This window comes from Oryctolagus cuniculus, chromosome 6 (assembly GCF_964237555.1).
Source record: "Oryctolagus cuniculus chromosome 6, mOryCun1.1, whole genome shotgun sequence".
NCBI classification, from domain to species: domain Eukaryota; kingdom Metazoa; phylum Chordata; class Mammalia; order Lagomorpha; family Leporidae; genus Oryctolagus; species Oryctolagus cuniculus.
In genome coordinates, this window is record NC_091437.1 from 130,074,055 (window position 1) to 130,096,062 (window position 22,008).

The following is a 22,008-nucleotide window of genomic DNA, read 5'->3' on the forward strand; positions in this document are numbered from 1 at the left end:
AGATAAATGATAGATTAGATAGAGAGATGATAGTTATGTAGATGATAGAGGTATCTTCTATCCACTGGTTCACTCTCCAAATTATTGTCATGGCCAAGGCTGGGCCAGACCACAGGCAGGAGTCTGGAAATCCACCCAGATCTCCCATGTGGGAGGTAGGAGCCCAAGTACTTGGGCCATCTTTTGCTGCTTTCCCAGATGCCTTAGCAGGGAGCTGTATTAGAAGTGAAGCAGCTGGGAACTCAAACCAGCCTTGCAGGTGGAGGCTTAATCCACTGTACCAGAATGCCAACCTCCTAAATCCTCTTTTTTTAAAAATAAGATTTATTAACTTGAAAGTTAAAGTTACAGAGAGGCAGACAGAGAGAGAATGAGGTCTTCCATTCTCTGGTCCACTCCCCAAATGGCCACAATGGCCAGAGCTGGCCAATCCAAAGCCAGGAATCAGGAGTTTCTTCGAGGTTTCCCATGTAGGTACAGAGGCCCAAAAACTTGGGCCATCTTCTATTGCTGTCCCAGACCACAGCAGAGAGCTGGATCAGAAGTGGAGTGAACAGTATTCAAACTGGTGCCGATATGGATGCAGGCACTGCAGTCAGTGGCTTTACTGACTATGCCACAGAGCCGGCTCCTACCTAAATCCTCTTTACAATGTTCTTTACACCATATCCAGAGTCAGAATTCTAAAACAAAGGCTCACTAGTCTCACCTCTACTTCCCTCTCATCTTCTTCTCCTCACCGTCCTCAGCTTGTAGTCTATGATCAAATATGTTCTGTTTAATTTACTCTATAAAAACATGCTGACTTTCTAGTAAGGTACAAATTATAACCCCTATAATGAAAACTCTGCAACTTCTTACTTCATACTCATCTTATCCTAACACAGTAACCCTTCTAGTTTTTTTCTACTTATCTTCAAGTCTCAGATGAGTTATTTGCTTTGAGAAAGTTTCTCTAACATCTATTATGTGCTCCATGGGTATTTTACTCATTTCTTGTTTTTGTAAGAACATTCGTTGCATACTTACTGATGTGCTTTAAAATATTGATACCTTTAATCTTTAATTTTTTTCTAATTTACAGACCGACTTAGATAACCAATCATTTCCATGCACTGATTGCAACTGTTTGCCTTCAACCTACAAGAACCAGAAAGGCAGACTACACTGTGGATTCTTGGCTGATAAGTCCATGTTGTATATGCTTCCATGTCAGCAGCTACTTGCCACTGTATCCTGAATGTTCTGGTCTGCCTTCCCTTTCCACCATTTGTTTCACGCCTGGGAAATGGTCTTGACTTACAATGAATGAAAAAATATGTGCAAGTAAAATGCAAGTTTTACAGCATTGGGAAGACATCCCCTTTGACATTCTGCACATCATAAATATTAGTTCATTCCAGGAGCATTGACTGATAACTGTATCAAAGAACATTGAAGCCAATATGGCTGAAGCTGTGGCATGGCTTCAAATGATTTAAAGAGTGATTCAGATAATTGTCAAAATATCATCCCTGGAATGCATTTCCTTAGGGACTTTGCTGAAATGATCCTGTGTAGAGACGATCTACTTTGTGCTTTCAGTTCTAGGATCACATCTTCCATTCCAAATAGGAACCTGCCCTGAATCATAATTTCTTGGTTATGTCTCACTTTATCCAACAAGTTAAAAAACTATATGAGATCTGAGTTGATATCTTCACTATCATACTCCTGAAGTTTTCTCATGGTTTATGTAAATAAATACCAGGAGACTTTAAAAAGTTCATGGAAAATGGAATTAATAGATGAGTTTATATTTGTAAAAATTTTTTTGAAATCCATACATATTTTTTTTCATTATATACACTTCCATGACGTTTTTGGAGATCTCTCATATTTATAAAATGAAGGAGAAATGAAAAAAAATCAGGTAAGTCATAGCCCCTATATCTGTTGTGGTCTTGAGGACCCTTATCTGTCCCAAGCCCATGTCTCCTGTCATGTCAGTGCCACTGACCATGAACGTGATTATTGTGCCAAGAGTCCGTAAGGTATTTGCAGAATATGGTCCAGTCATGGCTAGGTCCTATGACTACACCAATGGTTCTAAGTTTACCTTAGTCTTGTGGGGCTACCAAGATAGCCTGGGTCACAACATCATTAGATTCTGTATCAGGACCATTATCAGTACATTCTCTGAAGCCTCAGACCCCACATCCATGAACCTCTCTTCCTTTGTGAGGCCCTGTGGGAACTCACACATACTTTGGTCCTTATGTTTCTCTTGTGAAGATGATGTTGAGGTAATTGAGTTCACTGGTTGTGGAAGATAAATGCCTGGTCCCAATTTTTCAATCTCATTCTGTTACAAGCATACATTCATGGCTTCATGCTAATGATAGGTACTTCTCTATCCCTGTCCCTTTTTCCTGTGTTCAATCATGTGATTTGCTTCAGCCTATGCGTACAAGCAAATATGATGTGAGCAGAAGGTTCTCCAGATGTGAACAGCCCTGTCGAAGTTGCCCACTTTTTGAAGACATCATTCATATTACATGGGGGCCCAATTTACTTGTATGACCTCATCTTAACTAATTGTATGTGCAATGACCCTATTTTCAAATAAGGTCGTGTTCTGACATACTAGGGGTTAGGATTCCAGCATATGAACTTCAGGAAGGACATAATTCAGACCATAACTAGCATGGTCAAAGTAGTCCCAGAGAGATCCTTCTGAAGGTAATTACACTATAAACACATCTGAAACGGCAATATTCACTCTTTTGCTATGAGGTCCTCTTCATCAGTCTTTCTTCCTCCTACTCCTTCACTTCCTCCTCTTTTTTCTCTACTTCTCATTTTCTCCCTCCCTCATCCCCCTCCTTCACTTTCCCTTTCTTTTCATCTTCATCATCAAAATTCTTTAGTTGTATTGTGTTTTATTATCTACACATCTATATTTTATTATCAAACATCTATACTGTATTAATGTAAGTGTTAGGTAAACATATTAATCTCCATTAAACAAAAATGAAAGTTGCAGCTCATGCTAGTTAATTGACGTTTCCAAATCTATACTGTTTGTGATGTTAGAGCTATATTTCCATTGCTTAGTCCAAAGTTTACATTTTATTTCACCATATATTTTGATTTGAAGGATGGTTCTGTGCATAAGGATCCAGTGATAAAGAATCCATCAACACCTAGATAACTTTTACAAAGTTGAGCAAAATGATGGGCTCGCAAGTCGACCAAAGATGAAGTCCATAGAAAGTGGTAGTAAGAGATTGTGAGGAGCTGATGCTGTCTCCCAGAGGTTTAACCAAAGGGTTAAAAAAATGAAAAGACTTTTAGAGCAAGGGAAGAAACCTTTTCCCAGTAAATCTGATGATATGCCTGTAATTAAGTCAAATAGGTTAAAGGCTTGTTATGCTAGCATTAACACGTAATTCATCCATTGAATTACAATGAGATTCATGTAAGGATTACACGTAAAATTCCATGTAATGAGATGTATTCATCATCAAAAGCTTTTTGCCCTTTAAGAAAATGTTACAATAATTATCCCATGAACGTGAAAAGTCAATAGAGGTGAAAATGCATGTCTTTTTATACCATCATTGTGATTGTATTTATATTGGCAAGGCCTAACCCTGCTGACATTTAACTTTCCAGGGAGAGAACCCCGGCTGCTCTCTCTCCTCTCTTCTCACCCTTTCCTCTTGGGCAGTCCAAGAGATGCTCTTTGCCCTCATTCTCATCTCCTCTACCAGAGATACAGAAACAAGAATTTTGTTTCCCAACTTACAAAACAGATAAGTTGGAGTGTGATTACTCACTTTGTAGAAGGAGTCACTGGAGACTTCCTTTAAAAACTCTCTTCCTTTTTTCATTGTAGTTTATCTTAAAGTGAAGACTCAGCAGTGTTTAGAATGTGAGCTTTAAAGATGATTTTGCACTAACTGTTAAATAACCCAAAATTTGTGTGAGCTTGTGTCTTCTAGATTATTGGTGAAAAAATATTGTAATACTTTGAAGAGGCTTATGTAGAATTCACTGGTTTAAAAGTAGAGATGGGTTTGGAGAAAGCTACCATGAGATACTCATTTAAATAGAACCATATGTGTTGAGAGTTAAAAATTTATACTTTTGTGTTTTAGCCAAGGGAAAATGAAAATAGTAACAGGTGAGCCTGTATGTCAATACTACATTTACTAAATTTAATACTAATAATAACATATAGGTATGTTACTGATATTTCAACACAGGTTCTTATATCTCTAACTTCACGAATAAGGTTAATTTGGCCATTGACATGTCCTATGAATAAAGCAGCAGAGGTAGCCAGAGTTACTTGTATACATGAATTATTTTGGGGCCGGCGCCGTGGCTCACTTGGCTAATCCTCCACCTTCGGCGCTGGCATCCCATATGGGCACCGGGTTCTAGTCCTGGTTGCTCCTCTTCCAGTCCAGCTCTCTGCTGTGGCCCGGGAAGGCAGTGGAGGATGGCCCAGGTGCTTGGGTGCCTGCACCCACGTGGGAGACCAGGATGGGTCACCTGGCTCCTGGCTTCAGATTGGCACGGTGCGCTGGCCGTGGCAGCTATTTGGGGGGTGAACCAACAGAGGGAAGACCTTTCTCTCTGTCTCTCCCTCTCACTGTCTGTAACTCTACCTGTCAAATAAATAAATAAAAAAATCTTTAAAAAATAAATTAAAAAAATACATGAATTATTTTAAGCAAGATCTATCCATTCAAGTGGAAATTTTCAAATGATTTTGTGTAAGTATGTAGAATAGTTCACAGCAGGAAAATAGTATTTTTTAAAAAAGATTTATTTATTTATTTATTTGAAAGTCAGAGTTACACAGAGAGAGAAGGAAAGGCAGAGAGAGAGAAAGAGAGGTCTTCCATCCGCTGGTTCACTCCCCAATTGACCACCATGGCCAGAGCCGCGTCATTCTGAAGCCAGGAGCCAGGAGCTTCCTCCGAGTCTTCCCATGTGGGTACAGGGACCCAAGGACTTGGGCTGTCTCCCACTGCTTTCCCAGGCCATAGCAGAGAGATGGATCAGAAATGGAGCAGCCAGGTCTTGAACCAGCACCCATATGGGATGCCAACACTGCAGGTGGCAGCCTTACTCGCTATGCCACAGTGCCAGCCCCTAGGAAAATAGTATTTAAAAAACTTTTTTTTTGAAACAACAACAAAAATGCAGAATGCTTTTTAGAACCTTCAGTGTGATATTTAACAGTTGTTCCAGTCATGAAATACCCTTTACTTATGGTAGTTTAGAAAAGTCCCTATCACTCACTGTTTATTGCTCTTGCTCATGATAATAAAGAATAGTGTTATTTGGAGTATGTATGTCTAATCCTTAATGTATGAGGCATGTGATGTCTTAATTTTGTACAGGTAAGCAGGAACTTTTGGCTGAGACTACTATTATCATAGTTAAATTCTCCAGTGTTCTTTCTCTCCAGTCTAGTTCAATTTTATTTAAGAGAGATAACTCTGTAGTAGGTTTATTTTCAGTGCATGGGAGCTGATTAAAGATATTCCTAAGAAACAAGGTAGCTATTGCCTGGACTCACAAAATGAGTTCTGAAGACTGAGAGAGACTGACTGCCTTTTCTGTTGTCATGGAAATTTCTTGAGGAAACCATATTGTGACCAGTATGCCTATGCCTAAAATAGTAGGTTCAGTAGCCAGTAGACTTTATGAGTAAAAACTGATTTTGTTTTCCATTAAGCTGATTTTCTTCCCCAATTTTCTTTTCCTCTTTGTAGGATACAGGGAATAACTTATTTTTTAAAAAATAAAACTTCAGTCTGAGCTTTAGCTCTTCTTTAATCACAAATTAGTCAACTGATTCATTTATTCATCCATTAATAATTCATTTATTTATTCAGGAAATACTTATTGTTTTATGGCCATGTGTCAGCTTCTTGTTTCAGCAAGGAATACAGATTAAAGATGAATCACAATCCCTGTGCTCATTTTTCTTATAATATAAGAATAACAATTATAATAGATAATACATCAGTTGGTTAAATAAACATAATAGGTGGTAAAAATTTGATGAAATCTATAAGAGAGATTAATGAAAAGTGATAGTGTTTTGGAGGGAATGGAAGTTTGTATCTAGTTTCAGGAAACGAAATAAATCTTTATGAACATTATGGAATGTGAATTAAGGTGGTTAGATGTCTATGAACAGACCAGAAAAGTACATTTCAGCAGAAACACATAGCAATAGCAATAACATGAAAGTTGTAAACACTGACACTATGTTGGAAAATAATGAGAGTTCAGCTTGCTTATGTTGACAAATGTGAGGAGCCATAAAATGCCCTAAAGAGGCATTTTGGAACATGATTGTGCCTGATCAGAATAATACATAAAGAAGATCTATGTAGCAGCTATTTTTATAAAAGGGGAACATTTGAAAATCATCCTGTAATCACATATACAAAAATCCATAAAAGGCTTAACTGTGATGATAGAAACTAGCAAATGGAAAAGGAAGACAGAAAAGACGCGGATCTTGACTTTCTTCTTGTATGTAGTGTGGGGAGAAGTGATGAGATGAAAACCTACACTTTAGGGACCAGTGCTGTGGAGGCTAAGGAGACTTCTAACTGGACAAGCCCCAGTTCTTGTGGTCATTTGGGGAGTAACCCAACAGACCAGCAGATAGAAGATACTTTCCCTCTCTGTGTCACTCTATTTGTCAAATAAATAAATAAATCTTTTTAAAAGAGTATCAAAAAAGAAACTCTAGACTTAAAATTGAACCTTGATCAAAGAGATTATAAAATTATCATTAACAAAAATTGTGAGATTAAAAGTAGGAGCTAGAGCAAAAAGGAAAACCATGAGCTGAATTTGAGAATTTGTTAATTCAATTATTCATTCATATACTTTTTCCAAAGCACCACCTAGGCAAGTACCATTTAATTGATTGTCAGAAAAGAAAAAGTAGGGCCAGTGCTGTGGCACAGTAGGTTAAAGTCCCAGCCTGTGTTTCTGGCATCCCAAGTATGTGCCAGTTAAAGTCCCATTGCTCCACTTCCAATCCAGCTCCCTGCTAGTGCATCTATGAAAGCAGCAGAGGATAGCCCAAGTCCTTGGGCCCTTGGACCAATGTGAAAAACTGGAATGGAGGCTCCTGGCTCCTGGCTTTGGACTGGCTCAGCTCTGATTCTTGCAGCCATTTAGAGAGCGAACCAGAAGATGCAGGACCTCTCTTTCCTTGTCAGTATCTACTTCTCTCTGTAGCTCTGTCTTTCAAGTAAATAAAATAAATCTTTAAAATAAAAATAAAAAGATCCATCTATAATCTGCTTTCAAGAAATACACCTCACCAACAAAGATACACAGACTGAAAGTTAAAGGATAGAAAAGGGGCAGCTGTAGCCATCCTAATATCAGATAAAATAGACTTTAACACCAAAAAAACTGTTAAGAAAGACAAAGAAGGGCACTATGTATTATTAAGGGATCAATTCAACAGGAAGATGCAACTATAGTAAATGTGCATGCACCCAATTACAGGGTGCCTGGGTATTTAAAAGAAATGCTAATGGATCTAACGGCAGACATAGACTCCAATACAATAGCAATAGGGGACTTCATCACCATACTTTTAGCAATGGCCAGATAAATCAGACAGAAAATCAGCAAAGAAACAACAGAGTTAACGGACACTATGAAACAAATGGACCTGATACCTACAGAACTTTTCATTCCATTGTTGTAGAATACACATTCTTGCATAGAATTTTCTCTAGGATAGACCATATTATAGGCCATAAAGCAAGTCTCAACAAATTAAAAAAATCAAAGCCATGCCATGCATCTTCTCTGACAACGATGAAATGAAACTGGGAACCAACAACTCTACACTCTCTAGAACATATACAAGCGCATGGAAAATGAACAACATGCTCCTGAACAAACAGTGGATCATAGAAGAAATCAAGAGAAATCAAAAATTTCTGGAAATAAATGAAGACAATGATACAACATATCAAAACTTATGGGATATAGCAAAAGCAGTGTTAAGAGGGAAGTTATTATCAATTGGTACATACATCAACAAATTGGAAAGATACCAAATAATTGAGCTATCGATGCATCTCAAGGACCTAAAAAAAAAACAACAACAAAACAAACTCAAAACTATTAGGAGAAAAGAAATAATTAAAATTATAGAAGAGGGGCCGGCACCATGGCTCACTTGGATGCCGGCCTGCAGCACCGGCATCCCATATGGGCGCCAGGTTCTAGTCCCAGTTGCTCCTCTTCCAATCCAGCTCTCTGCTGTGGCCTAGGAAGGCAGTGGAGGATGGCCTGGGTCCCTGGGCCCCTGCACCTGCATGGGAGACCAGGAAGAAGCACCTTGCTTCTGGATTTGGATTGGTGCAACGCTGGCTGTAGTGGCCATTTGAGGGGGTGAATCAATAGAAGGAAGACCTTCCTTTCTGTCTCTCTCTCTCTCACTGTCTAACTCTGTCAAATGAAATAAAAAAATTCAAAAAATAGAGAAGAAATAAACAAAATTGAAACCAAAAAAGATCAGTGAAATGAAGAGCTGGTTTTTTGAAAAAATAAACAAATATAATACAAACTAACCAAAAAATATAAAAAAATTTAAAAAAGGAGAAGACTCAAATCAATAAAATCAGAGATGAAGAAGTAAATCTAACAACAGGTACTAAGAAATAAAAAGGATCATAAGGAATTACTATAAAGAGCTGTATGCCAACAAATTGGGAAACCTAGAAGAAATGAATAGATTCTTGGACACATACAATCTACCAACATTGAACCATGAATACATAGAAAACCTAAATAGACCAATAACCAAGATAGAGATTGAATCAGTAATAACGACCCTCCAACAAAGAAAAGCCTGGTACTGGATGGCTTCACTGCTGCATTATTCTACCAGGCATTTAAAGAAGAACTCATTACAATTTTTCTCAAGCTATTCAAACCATTGAAAGGAAGGTAATCCTCCCAAAGCCATCTATGAAGCCTGCATCCCCTTAATTCCTAAAGCAGAAAAAGATACAACAGAGAAAGAGAACTATAGACCAACTTCCTTGATGAACATAGATGAAAAATCCTAAAAAAAATTAGCCAATTGAATATAACAGCAACACATCAGAAAGATCATTCACCCAGAATAAGTGGAATTTATCCCTGGTATGCACGGATGGTTCAACATTTACAAATCAATAAATGTTATACATCACATTAAAAAAATGAAAAACAAAACCCATATGGTTATCTCAACAGATACAGAGAAAGCATTTGATAAAATAAAACATCCTTCATGATGAAAACCTTAAGCAAATTGGGTAGAGAAGGAACTTTCTTCACCATAATCAAGTCAATCTATGCAAAACAACAGATAGCATCTTATTGAATTAGGGAAATTTGGAAGCTTTCCCACTAAGATCTAGAACCAGATAAGGATGCCTATTCTCCAAACGAAACAAATAAAAACTATGAGTCTAGGGGCTGGCATTGTGGTGTGGAAGGTAAAGCCACCTGCAATGTCAGCATTCCATCTGAGCATTGCCAGATGTTCCATCACTATTCAATATATTCCTGATAGTTTTAGCCAGAGCCATTAGGCAAGAAAAATAAAGCAAAGGGACACGAATTGGGAAGGAGAAAATCAAACTATCCCTATTCATAAGTGACATGACTCTATATAGGGGATCCAAAAGACTCCACTCAGAGACTATCAGAACTCACAAAAGAGTTTGGTAAAGTGGCAGGATATAAAATTAACACACAAAAATCAATAGCCTTTGCTTATATTTTTAAAAAAAGATTTATTTATTTACTTGAAGGGAGAGTCACATAAAGACAAAGGCAGTGAGAGAGAGAGAGAGAGAGAGAGAGGTTTTCCATCCACTGGCTCACTCCCCAGATGGCCACAATAGCCAGAGCTGTTCCAATCTGAAGCCAGGAGCTTCCTCCAGACCTCTTATGTAGGTGCAGGGGCCCAAGAACTTGGGCCATCTTTCATTCCTTTTCCAGGCCATAGCAGAGAGCTGGATTGAAAGTGGAGCAGCCAGGATTTGAACCGGTGCCCGTAAAGGATGCTGACACTGTAGGCAGAGGTTTTACTCGCTATACCATAGTGCCAGCCCCCAGTAGCCTTTGTATACACAAACAATACCATGGCCGAGAAAGAACTTCTAAGATCAATCCCATTCACAATAGCTACAAAAAAGTTAAATAACTTGTAATAAATTTGACCAAGAATGTGAAAGATCTCTACAATGAAAGTTACAAAATATTAAAGAAATAAGGCATGAAAATGGGAAAATATTCTATGTTCATGGTTTGGAAGAATCAATATCATCAAAATGTCTGTACTATCAAAAATTACAGATTCAATGTGATTCCAATCAAAATATCAATGACATTCTTCTCAGATATACAAAGAAATGATGCTAAAATTTATATGGAAGTACAAGAGATCCTGAATAGCTAAAACAATATTATGCAACAAAAACAAAGCTGGAGGCATCATAATACAACATTTCAAGACATACCACAGGGCAGTTATCATCAAAACAGCCTGGTACTGAAACAAAAACAGATGTTTAGATCAATGGAACAGAATAGAAATGCCAGAATTCAATCCACATATCTACAACCAACTTATATTTAACAAAGTAGCTAAAATCAATTCCTGAAGCAAGGACAGTCTCTTTAACAAATGGTTCTTGGGAAACTGAATCTCCACATGCAGAAGTATGAAACAAGACCCTTGACTTACACCTTAAACAAAAATCAACTCAAAATGGATCAAAGATTTAAATCTTTGACACAATAGCATTAAATTATGAGAGAACATTGGGGAAACTTTGCAAGACATGGGCATAAGCAAAGACTTCTTGAAAAAGATCCCAAAAGCACAGGCAATCAAATACAAAATTGACAGATGAGATTATATCAAGCTGAGAAGCTTCTGCACGGTGAAAGTAACACTCATCAAAGTGAAGAGGTAACCAACAGAATGGGAGATAATATTTGCAAACTATGCAACTGATAAAGGAATAATATCTAGAATCTATAAAGAACTCAAGAAATTCAACAACAAAAATAGACAATCCAGTTAACAAATGGGCAAAGGACTTGAGCAAACATTTTTCAAAAGATGAAATTCAAATGGCAACAGAAGCTTTAAAAAATGCTCAGTCTCACTAGCTATTGGGAAATGCAAATCAAAATCACAATGAAGTTTCACTTCACACCAGTTAGAATGATTTCATACAGAAATCAACAACCAACAAATGTTGGCATTGTGAGGAAAAAAGTACCTTAATCCACTGTTGGTGGGAATATAAACTGCTCTGTGGAAGATAGTGTGGAGATACCTCAAAAATCTGAATATAGACCTACCATATGACCCAGCCATCCCACTCCTGGGAATTTACTTAAATGAAAAGAAATCAGCATGTGAAGGAGTTACCCATACCCCCATGTTTATTGAAGCTAAATTCACAGTAGCTAAGATATTGACTGTACCCAGACACTCATCAACTGAATACTGGAAAAAAAAAAAAACTATGGTATATATACACTATAGAACACACAGCAGTAAACCAGAAAAAGATACAACAGGAAAAGAAACTATACTGGATAAAGAAATTATGTTATATGCATACTATAGAATACTACACAGCTATAATAAAATTGAAATCCTGTCATTTGCAACAAAATGGATGCCAATGGAAATGTTATCCTTAGTGAAATAAGCCAGAGCCAAAAAGACAAATACCATCTGTTCTCCCTGATCTGTGATCACTAATAGAGTACCTAAAATGTAATCCATAGAAGTGAAATTAACTCTTTGAGATGCAATGACTATGAACAGCTATTGTCTCAGCAGTTTTTTTTTTAACTTTTATTTAATGAATATACGTTTCCAAAGTACGAATAATGGATTACTATGGCTTCCCCCCCATACCGTCCCTCCCACCCACAACCCTCCCCTTTCCCACTCCCTCTCCCCTTCCATTCACATCAAGATTCATTTTCGATTATCTTAATATACAGAAGATCAGCTTAGTATACATTAAGTAAGGATTTCAACAGTTTGCTCCCACACAGAAACATAAAGTGAAAAATAATAGATGATTTTTTTTAATGATGATGAAATCAGATCAGACCTATTGTCATGTTTAATCCCAGTGAGAGTCAAGTTGGGAGTTGATAGTTTCTTTTCTTTTCTTTTCTTTTTTTTTTTTTTACAGAGGATCAGTTTAGTATGCATTAAGTAAAGATTTCAACAGTTTGCACCCCCATAGAAACACAAAGTGAAATATATTGTTTGAGTACTCATTATAGCATTAAATCTCAATGCACAGCACATTAAGGACAGAGATCCTACATGAGGAGTAAGTGCACAGTGACTCCTATTGTTGACTTTACCAATTGACACTCCTGTCTATGGCATCAGTAATCTCCCTATGCTCCAGTCATGAGTTTCCAAGGCTATGGAAGCCCTCTGAGTTCTCCGATTCTTATCTTGTTTAGACAAGGTCATAGTCAAAGTGGAGGTTCTCTCCTCCCTTCAGAGAAAGGTACCTCCTTCTTTGATGACCTGTTCTTTCCACTGGGATCTCACTCGCAGAGATCTTTTGCCAGAGTGTCTTGGCTTTCCATGCCTGAAATACTCTCATGAGCTTTTCAGCCAGATCCAAATGCCTTTAGGGCTGATTCTGAGGCCAGAGTGCTATTTAGGACATCTGCCATTCTATGAGTCTTCAGCAGTTTTTTTTAATGTTATTTGTTGAATTCTTTACTTAGTAGGGTTAATCTTATGTGTATAAAGTTAACTGAAAATAGAACTTTGTGCAAAATAAGAATGGGAATAAGAGAGGGATGAGGAAGAAGGGTGGGAGTGTGGGCAGGCGGAGTGAAAAGAATCACTATGTTCCTAAATTTGTACATATGAAATTCATGAATTTTGTATAACTGAAATAAAAGGTTTCTAAGTAAAAACAGAAACAAAAATGAAGAAACAAAAGCAAAAAAATGTCAAGGAACTGGCATTGTGGTGTAAGGAGTAAAGACTCCTGTAATGTTGGCATTCTGTATAGGAAATGGTTCCTTTCCCAGCTGCTCCATTTCCAATGTAGCTCCCTGCTAATGACCTGAGAAAAGAGGCAGAAAATAGCCCAAGTGCTTGAGCCCTGCTACCCATGTGGAAGATCTGTGAGAAGCTCCTGGCTCCTTGCTTTGACCTGGCCCAGCCTCTGTCTTTCAGTCTCTGTAATTCTTTCAAATAAAAAAATAATAATCCAGGTGTAAAGGCCCAAACATTTGGGTCATCTATTGCTCCTTTCCCAGGCTCATTAGCAGGGAGCTGGATCAGAAGTGGAACAGCCAGTACTTGAGCTGGTGCCCACATGGATGCAATGCTGACACTGCAGGCAGCAGCTTTACCAGATATGCCACAGTACTGGCCCCAATTTTACAGTATTCTAATGAAAAATAACATTGAGTATCTTTTCTTATGCTATTTGCCCACTGTGTCTCTGTGGTGAATTGTATGTTCATATATTTTGCCTATTTTTAAAAATTGATTTGTTTATTTTCTTATGGTTATATTTTGAGGTTTGTTTGTATACTCTAGATATATTCCTTTATCGTGTATTTTTTGTAAATGTGTTATCCCACTAAGTGGCTTTAAAAATTCTTCAGAGTTTCTTTCAAAGGGCACCAGCTTTAAAATGTGATAAAGTTCTATTTACTAGTTTTTGGTTTTTTTTTGACAGGCAGAGTGGACAATGATAGAGAGAGACAGAATTACACTGAAAATCAAAATAGAATGCTATTTGAAAATATTTTATATTTGGAAATGAAAACACACATTGCTAAATAATGCATGAGTTAAAAATAAAGCTACAAAGTGGCATAAATGTAGAATGAACAAGTCTTTAGATTCAACATACAACATGAGGAGCATACCTCAAGTGCCTTTTACTGGTAATATATATTCTGTTAAATGAGTAGATTTTAGCTACTCTTGTCACACAAATATGAGTAACTGTGTGAGGTAATAGTATACTTCATTATAGTAACTATATATGTAGTATATAGTAACTACTTAATCTAAATATATTCTCTAACCTCATGTTACATACCTTAAATATATATATATAATAAAAATTAAGTAGTAAATTAAAACATATTTTTTAACTTAAAAAAAGAAGACACGAAGAAATAGAAAGCAGCTCTTGGATTCTCAGTCCTGGTTATTACTTCTTTTTCTCCTGGCTTTTTCTTTTTGTCTCAGTTTTATTGATTTCTATAGATGTGATTAAACTTTTTTCTTCTTTACATGCTGTGTGGAGTCTATCAGTTTAATGAAGGCATTCTTTAACTTTGTTACTGTATCAGATATTCCTAGAAATTCAAGTTGAGTCTTTTTTTTTTTTCAGGCAGAGTGGATAGTGAGAGAGAGAGAGACAGAGAGAAAGGTCTTCCTTTTGCCGTGGATTCACCCTCCAATGGCCACCACGGCTGGTGCGTTGTTGCCGGCGCACCACGCTGATCCGAAGGCAGGAGCCAGGTGCTTCTTCTCCTGGTCTCCCATGGGGTGCAGAGCCCAAGCACTTGGGCCATCCTCCATTGCCTTCCTAGGCCACAGCAGAGAGCTGGCCTGGAAGAGGGGCAACCGGGAAAGAATCCGGCGCCCCAGCCGGGACTAGAACCCGGTGTGCCAGTGCCGCTAGGTGGAGGATTAGCCTATTGAGCTGCGGCGCCTGCCCAAGTTGAGTCTTATACTTTCTATTGATCTGCTGAAATTACCCATCTGATCTTGCATGTTGTTCACCCTTTCCATTAGTTTCTTTAGCAAATTAATCATAGGCATTTTAGTATATGTGCTGCTGAAGTGAGCACTTATAGGCATTTTAAATTAACTTTTGGATGGTTGTAACATCTCAGCCATGTCAATGTCTAATTCAGATGATTGCTTTGTCATATAGGAGTTTATTTTAAAATCTTTTGTATTCTTTGTCACATCCTATTAAAAGCCAGCCATCTAAAAAAAAAAAGCCAGCCATCTTATGTAATAGTGGAGACTAAGTCAAATGGGTTGTGTGCTTTGAGATCAATTCTCTTTGCCATTGGTTGGGTCATTATTGGGGAGGATTTGTCTAATTGAAAATTGAATTTTAACTCTCTATTTCCCTGAGATGAGACTGGTGTCTCCAACACACAATCTGTTTTTTTTTTTTTTTTTTCCCCAGGGGAAGATATTTTCAATATGAGATCAACAAGACCCCTTTGTTTTAGAGATCTTTAAACCCTTGGAAATGTATTGTATAATCTTGTGTTACTGTGGACAAATGAAACTAACTTCCATAAATTCTTCAATATGGTGCATGATTTTTTGAAATTATTAACCTGAACCTTTACTTAATGAAATTTAGAAATATTTGCCTTACCCTTTTCTTCATCACTATCCAATATTATCAAAACCCCAACTTTAAACTTAAATAGCTACTATGAGTTTTTTGCTAAACTCTAGTAAAAGGGAGAAGCAAAGATGAATGAGCAGGTAATTAGGCCCATGAGCCCTAAGCATGAATTTCAGGAAGGGACACTCTACTAAGTGTTAATTGTAAAAATAAATAATTGTGTAACCCCTATGTAGTGCAGGAACCACATGGGTCACAGCTACTTAGCACTTGCTTATTTGAAAGATTGTTTGCTGGAACTGATCCCAAAACAACAGATAATATGATGACTCATCCTAGGAACCTTTCAGAAGATAATGTTAGTGGAGTCCCTGGTTTCCATGATAGATTTCTGATTTTATAATGGAAAATACGATTCATTGATCAAAACTGATCTTGTACAACTTGTCAAATTATTTACTATATAGTGTGAGATGGATTTTAGAGTGCATAGTGGAAATTTAGGAGAAAAAAAATTTGCATTTTGTGCATTGCTAACCATGTTTTTGCTTATTTTCTTTTGAGAGGTAGGAATTATTCTTTCTCTGTGAGCATTTTCACATTTTTATTTTCTGTAATAACTTCCTGACAGCTGTGTTTAGGAAATCACACCAAGAAATAGGTTGAATTAGTAGGCAACCACACAATGGTGTGACACTCGCTGAGTAGTCATGAGGACATACCTCTGTTATGGGTTGAGTTTTATCTCTCTCTGCCAATTTATATGTTAAATTCCTAACCTTATTACCTCATAATGAGGCCATATTAGAGCAGAAGTCATTTGAGAGACAATTAAGGAGAAAAGAGAGCATATGATTGGGCCATAATCCAAAGACTGATGTCCTTATCAGAAGTGGAGTTTAGGACACAGGCATACAGTCAGAAAGATGATCATGTGAGGACAGAGAGTAAAGGGATCAGATTTCAGAAGAAACCAAATCTAACACCTTGATCGTGAACTTCTAGCCTCCAGAGCTTTGAGAAAATAAATTCTGTTCCTTGAGTCACCCAGTATGTTGTATTTTGTTACAGCAGCCCTAACAAACCAAGATAAGCCTGCTACATCATCCTGCTCCCCTGCTTCACAATGCATTTAAGAGGAGTACAACCTCAAGAAGAAACTGACAATGTTGCTAATACAGAAATAGTCAAAATTAATTCAATAGTTTATATTGCAAAGCATGTCTCTTCTTGCATGTATTTTCTTTATTAGTAACATGCAAGTATCTCTTGTCACTCAGGTTTCCAGGGAGACCTCTACAAAATGACTATAATATATATTAATACCTTTAACAAAAGCATCATATAAATGGGAAATATTCACATTCTGCTAAGCTGTGAGAATAGGGTCATATCTTACATGGATATTTGTAAACCTAAAATTACTTTAATTTTGTAAATTGTCAAATATGATACTATATTTGAAATAGTACTATGAAATTTATGGAAAATATTATAGTTACTATACATAGAATGCTATAAAATTTTTAACATGCACATACTGGCTATCTATAGACTTTTCTCTGAATGATGTATCATTGATTGATAAAATTATACCATAAAGAAATACGGGGATACCCAGGATGTAGAGGTTAATAGCATTTACTTGTGTGATAGCAAGAATTGTTCTGATTCTGCCTCCTCTATGACTTCTGGGCATGATATTAACATCTTCTTTTTTAAAAAAATATTTATTTATTTATTTCTTTGAAAAGGAGAGTTACAGAGAGGTAGAGGCAGAGAGAGAGAGAGAGAGAGAGAGAGAGAGAGGACTTCCATCCACTGGTCCACTTCTCAGATGGCTGAAACAGCCGGAGCTGTGCTGATCTGAGCTGATCTGAAACAGAAGCCAGGAGCTTCCCCTATAGGTGCAGAATCCCAAGGACTTGGGCATCTTCTACTGCTTTCCCAGACCATAGCAGAGAGCTGGATTGGAAGTGGAGCAGCCAGGACTTGAACCGGTGCCCATATTCGATGCTAGCACTGCAGGCAATGGCTTTACCTGCTATGCCACAGCGCTGGCCCCAATATTAACTTCCAATAGTCAGTTCTCTTATTTTTAAAATGGGAATCATTGTAAGGGATTGTGAAGCCCAGTAAGATAACGCATGTTAAGTACTTGTTTAAGTGTTTGGCAAGTTGTAGTAGCCAATAAATGTTATCTGTTATTATCATCAACAGCAAATCAATAGTGTTGTAAAAATGTTAACCCAAAAGAAAACAGAAGAAAGTGTCAGAGATGCTCTCAGCTGCATAACTTTCCAGAATGCTCAGATTAGGTTTTTATAGCCATGACACTGAACTTGGTGCTTTTAATTTTCATGGACCAGTAGAATAATTTTTTTTTTTTTTTTGACAGGCAGAGTGGACAGTGAGAGAGACAGAGAGAAAGTCTTCCTTTGCTGTTGGTTCACCCTCCAATGGCCGCCGCAGCCGGCGTGCTGCGGCCGGCGCACTACGCTGATCCGATGGCAGGAGCCAGGTACTTCTCCTGGTCTCCCATGGGGTGCAGGGCCCAAGTACTTGGGCCATCCTCCACTGCACTCCCTGGCCACAGCAGAGAGCTGGCCTGGAAGAGGGGCAACTGGGACAGAATCCGGTGCCCGGACCAGGACTAGAACCCGGTGTGCCAGCATCGCAAGGCAGAGGATTAGCCTAGTGAGCCGTGGCGCCAGCAGAGCAGAATAATTTTAAAATATAAGGACTACTTCACTGAAGTCTTTGAACCAGGTTTTCATGGAAAACTTTTTGTTGCCTTTTAGGAAGGAGTAAACTCTTAAATATCTACATGAATTTGTGTTATAATGAAGTTGTCAAGGATGAGAACCTTTATGACAAAAAATAGAAATAAAGGTTATAATATTAATTTGCTTTATATATGAAACTGTAAGAAAAGCATAAAATTCAGAACAAGATAGGCTACATTTATAATTAACTGTATGGATTAACTGGATAAGAAGAGATATAACTGAGAAGTGTTTTACTGATAGCCAACCTAAGAGTGAATATTCAGGATACTATACTTTCTGTTAAACAGTATGTGTGAACCAGACACTATGACTAATTTCTAAGGCAGGTTATTTAATTACATAGGAAGTATTCACAAAAGAAAAATGTATTCCAATATCTTTCTCATTGAATGGGTCATGATGGGCATTTTAATTTAACTCTTCATTTACCTCTTTGATCATAAATTCCTTGAATGTCACAATTTAAGTAACACCACCAACATGGTGTTTCAATCTCAGCTTCTCTTCAAGCTATGCCAACAGGATTTATTGAGCTCTGTTTGAATCCAGTGAAGTGCTTGATGCTATGAAACACAATTGTCCTAAAGCTTATTTTCCTCTCTGTAGGGAAATGATCCAAGATCAGGGTGACAAACTTCATATTTTTGAGCTAGTAATTCTGGCTGGGTCAGTATATTAAAAAGTCTAGAGTAGTTCGCCTGTATTTACTGTTATGGAGCAAAGGACTTGTGCTGAATTTTGTAGATAGACATCATTATTCAGAGGAGGGCTTCCATATGACTCCTCTGACCTGAACACCCAGAGGTCAAGGAGGCCGAAAGAAACAATTTAATTGAAAGTTGGCAGTAAAAATATTGTCGTTCTGCAGAAGGAATTAGATCAATTAAATATGAGAAGACATTCATCATTTTGAAGCACAGTAAACCAGTTGAATTCATAGTATATATTCGTTTCTATATAATGTACTGGTTTTTCTTTTGCAGACATTGTCAGTTGCCTTGCTGGATACAATATACTTAATTTTTAAAAAAATTCTCAAATTTTAAAAATTGTCAAAATTGCACTGTGGCAGATATACCTTAAGGTGACCCCCTACAAGCCACAGACCTGTATTATCTCCTTCTCCTTAATAGAACTGGAACGTGTGACCTGCTTCTAACACAGAATGTGACCAAGAAGATGGGCTACTACTTTCTTTGACTGGGTTGCATTGCACAAGACCCTATCTTAGTAGATTGTAGAGATAGTCTCTTGACAGCATTAAAGAAATAAAAACTATTCTTTAAGTTTATGATTAACAGGGCTACATGGCAGGGTACTATATGTAAACAGCATCACAGGGGTGGGGAACATCTAGCCTATGGATGATTGAACTCATTTTTTCTGACCCTGCCAGGGCAACCACAGTTGAAAATTAAAGTTCAATAAGTATAAAACAGGCTAATTTTCAACTGTATAATTTTGTATGGCCCATGAATGATGTTATACATATCCAAGTGGCCAGAAAAAATGATCCCTTGCCAGGAAAAAATGATCGCTATTTCTGCTATGACCTGTGGGCAATCTCAGGCAGATAGCCAGTCAGGGCATGGGACATCCAGTCATTTGCACATATCAGAATGAATTTTGCTCACAACCTGGATGAATTTCTCCAGTCAAACCCTCAAATGAGAACACAGCTCAGCAATATCCTCCATCGGAGATGGTGGGCAGAACACCTCAGGAGATCTTGGGCAGAAAAAGCAGCTAAGCCATTCCCAGGCTTCTGAATCAGAGAAGTTGTGAAATAAGAAGTGTGCATTGCTTAAGGCATTGAACCCATGGTAATGGCTTTGTAGCAACAAATACACAAAATAGTGGAAAACCGTAAATAAGACATTCTAATTGTAACCTTCATATACCAAGGCATAGTCATACAAAATTTGCTTTTTTGTTGGTTAAAATTTGTATTTTATTACAAAATTTTGTGATATAATTTATATGTAATAAAATGCATATGTTTTAGGTGTGCAAGGTGATGGGTTCTGACAAATGCATACCTCTGTGTGACCTTTATTCCAGTCAAGATCTGGAATATTTCCAGAATTCCAGAAAGTTTCCTCAGCTCTTTTGCCATCAGTCTCCTTCTACCAGCCTAGGAAACCTCTGATTTTACTTTTATTACTGTCAGCTTTTATATTCTAGAACTTGACATAAATGAAATTATCTTGTATGTTTTCTTTTTATATTCATCTTTTCCATTTAGCATCCACCTTATTTTTTCCAATTAAAAGTGTTGTTTAACAGAAGTTTATAATTTTATCATTCTCCCCTCTCTGAAAAGTTCCATTCCTTTTCTCCCATCCACAGTTACGTAAATAATAAAAAGAGTAGTGCTCCTACTTAAGGACTTTTGTGACATAAAATTATATAGAAAACAACTACGCTACCAAGTGTAGTGATAGTTGGTCACATAAACACACTCTCTCACACACAAATGGAATTGTTCAAATATGTACACAGAACTTTTTGTACTTTTTAAAAATTCTCAAAATGATTGACTTCTCATTATAAGGATGAATATTCTTAACAGAATTAATAGGTTTGTGAGCATTCCCCATCTGAAAGAACTAAATTTAATTAAGTTTGGAGGGCCCTGAGTGACCAGTAGAAGTGTTTGAAGCATGTTAGTATATTGAGAACCTTAAAGTTTAAAGGTCTTCACCTGTCAACAGCATGTCAGAACAGACAACCACAGCAGCACAAGGAGGGAGCTTCTCACTATTCTGCTCTATACACAGGGGATGTGTAGGGACTGGCCAGTGCTGGAGCTCAAAAAGATATGATACACAATTCCTGCCTCCATGTAGTCTAGAATCAAGTAAGGTGGTAACTGTACATAGTAAACAATAAATAATAACACTAGATATGAGTGAAGTACTAAAAGAGTTAAAGTTTAACCTGAGATGGTGCATTTGTGGAAAGTACTGCTTTAAAAATTACTGTAGATTTAAAAAAAATACGTAAAAAAATTTTTTTTTTTTGACAGGCAGAGTGGACAGTGAGAGAGACAGAGAGAAAGGTCTTCCTTTGCCATTGGTTCACCCTCCAATGGCCGCCGCGGCCGGCACACTGCAGCCGGCGCACCGCGCTGATCCGATGGCAGGAGCCAGGAGCCAGGAGCCAGGTGCTTCTCCTGGTCTCCCATGGGGTGCAGGGCCCAAGCACCTGAGCCATCCTCCACTGCACTCCCTGGCCACAGCAGAGAGCTGGCCTGGAAGAGGGGCAACCGGGACAGAATCCGGCGCCCCGACCGGGACTAGAACCCGGTGTGCCGGCACCGCTAGGTGGAGGATTAGCCTAGTGAGCCGCGGCGCTGGCCAAAATACGTAAAATTTTAATCTCTATTAGGGGAGCATTCCTGGCTCAGAGGCTTAAAATGGAGAACAAACACTGCACTAGAGGTTGTCAAAGAAAATCAAGAGAATAGAGATGCTAAATTTTTTATTTCATTCAGATATGAAACAAGAGACATTAAAAAACAGACAGCACTAATTACCTTTCTATCCCACAGCCGTCTATCCCAAATACTCCCCACCAACTAAAGACTTCACTAGCTACGGAGTAAAAGGAAAAATGAATAGGAAGCTTATTTTTGTTCTTTTGTGGACTCCCAGATTTATTTGAAGAAATCATTGAGAAAAGGTCTTACTGTTCCTATTTGGAACTCAAGGGCACAGAAACGCATTGGGATGTGATGTAAGAACAATGGAGTGGTGATGCCTGTAAAC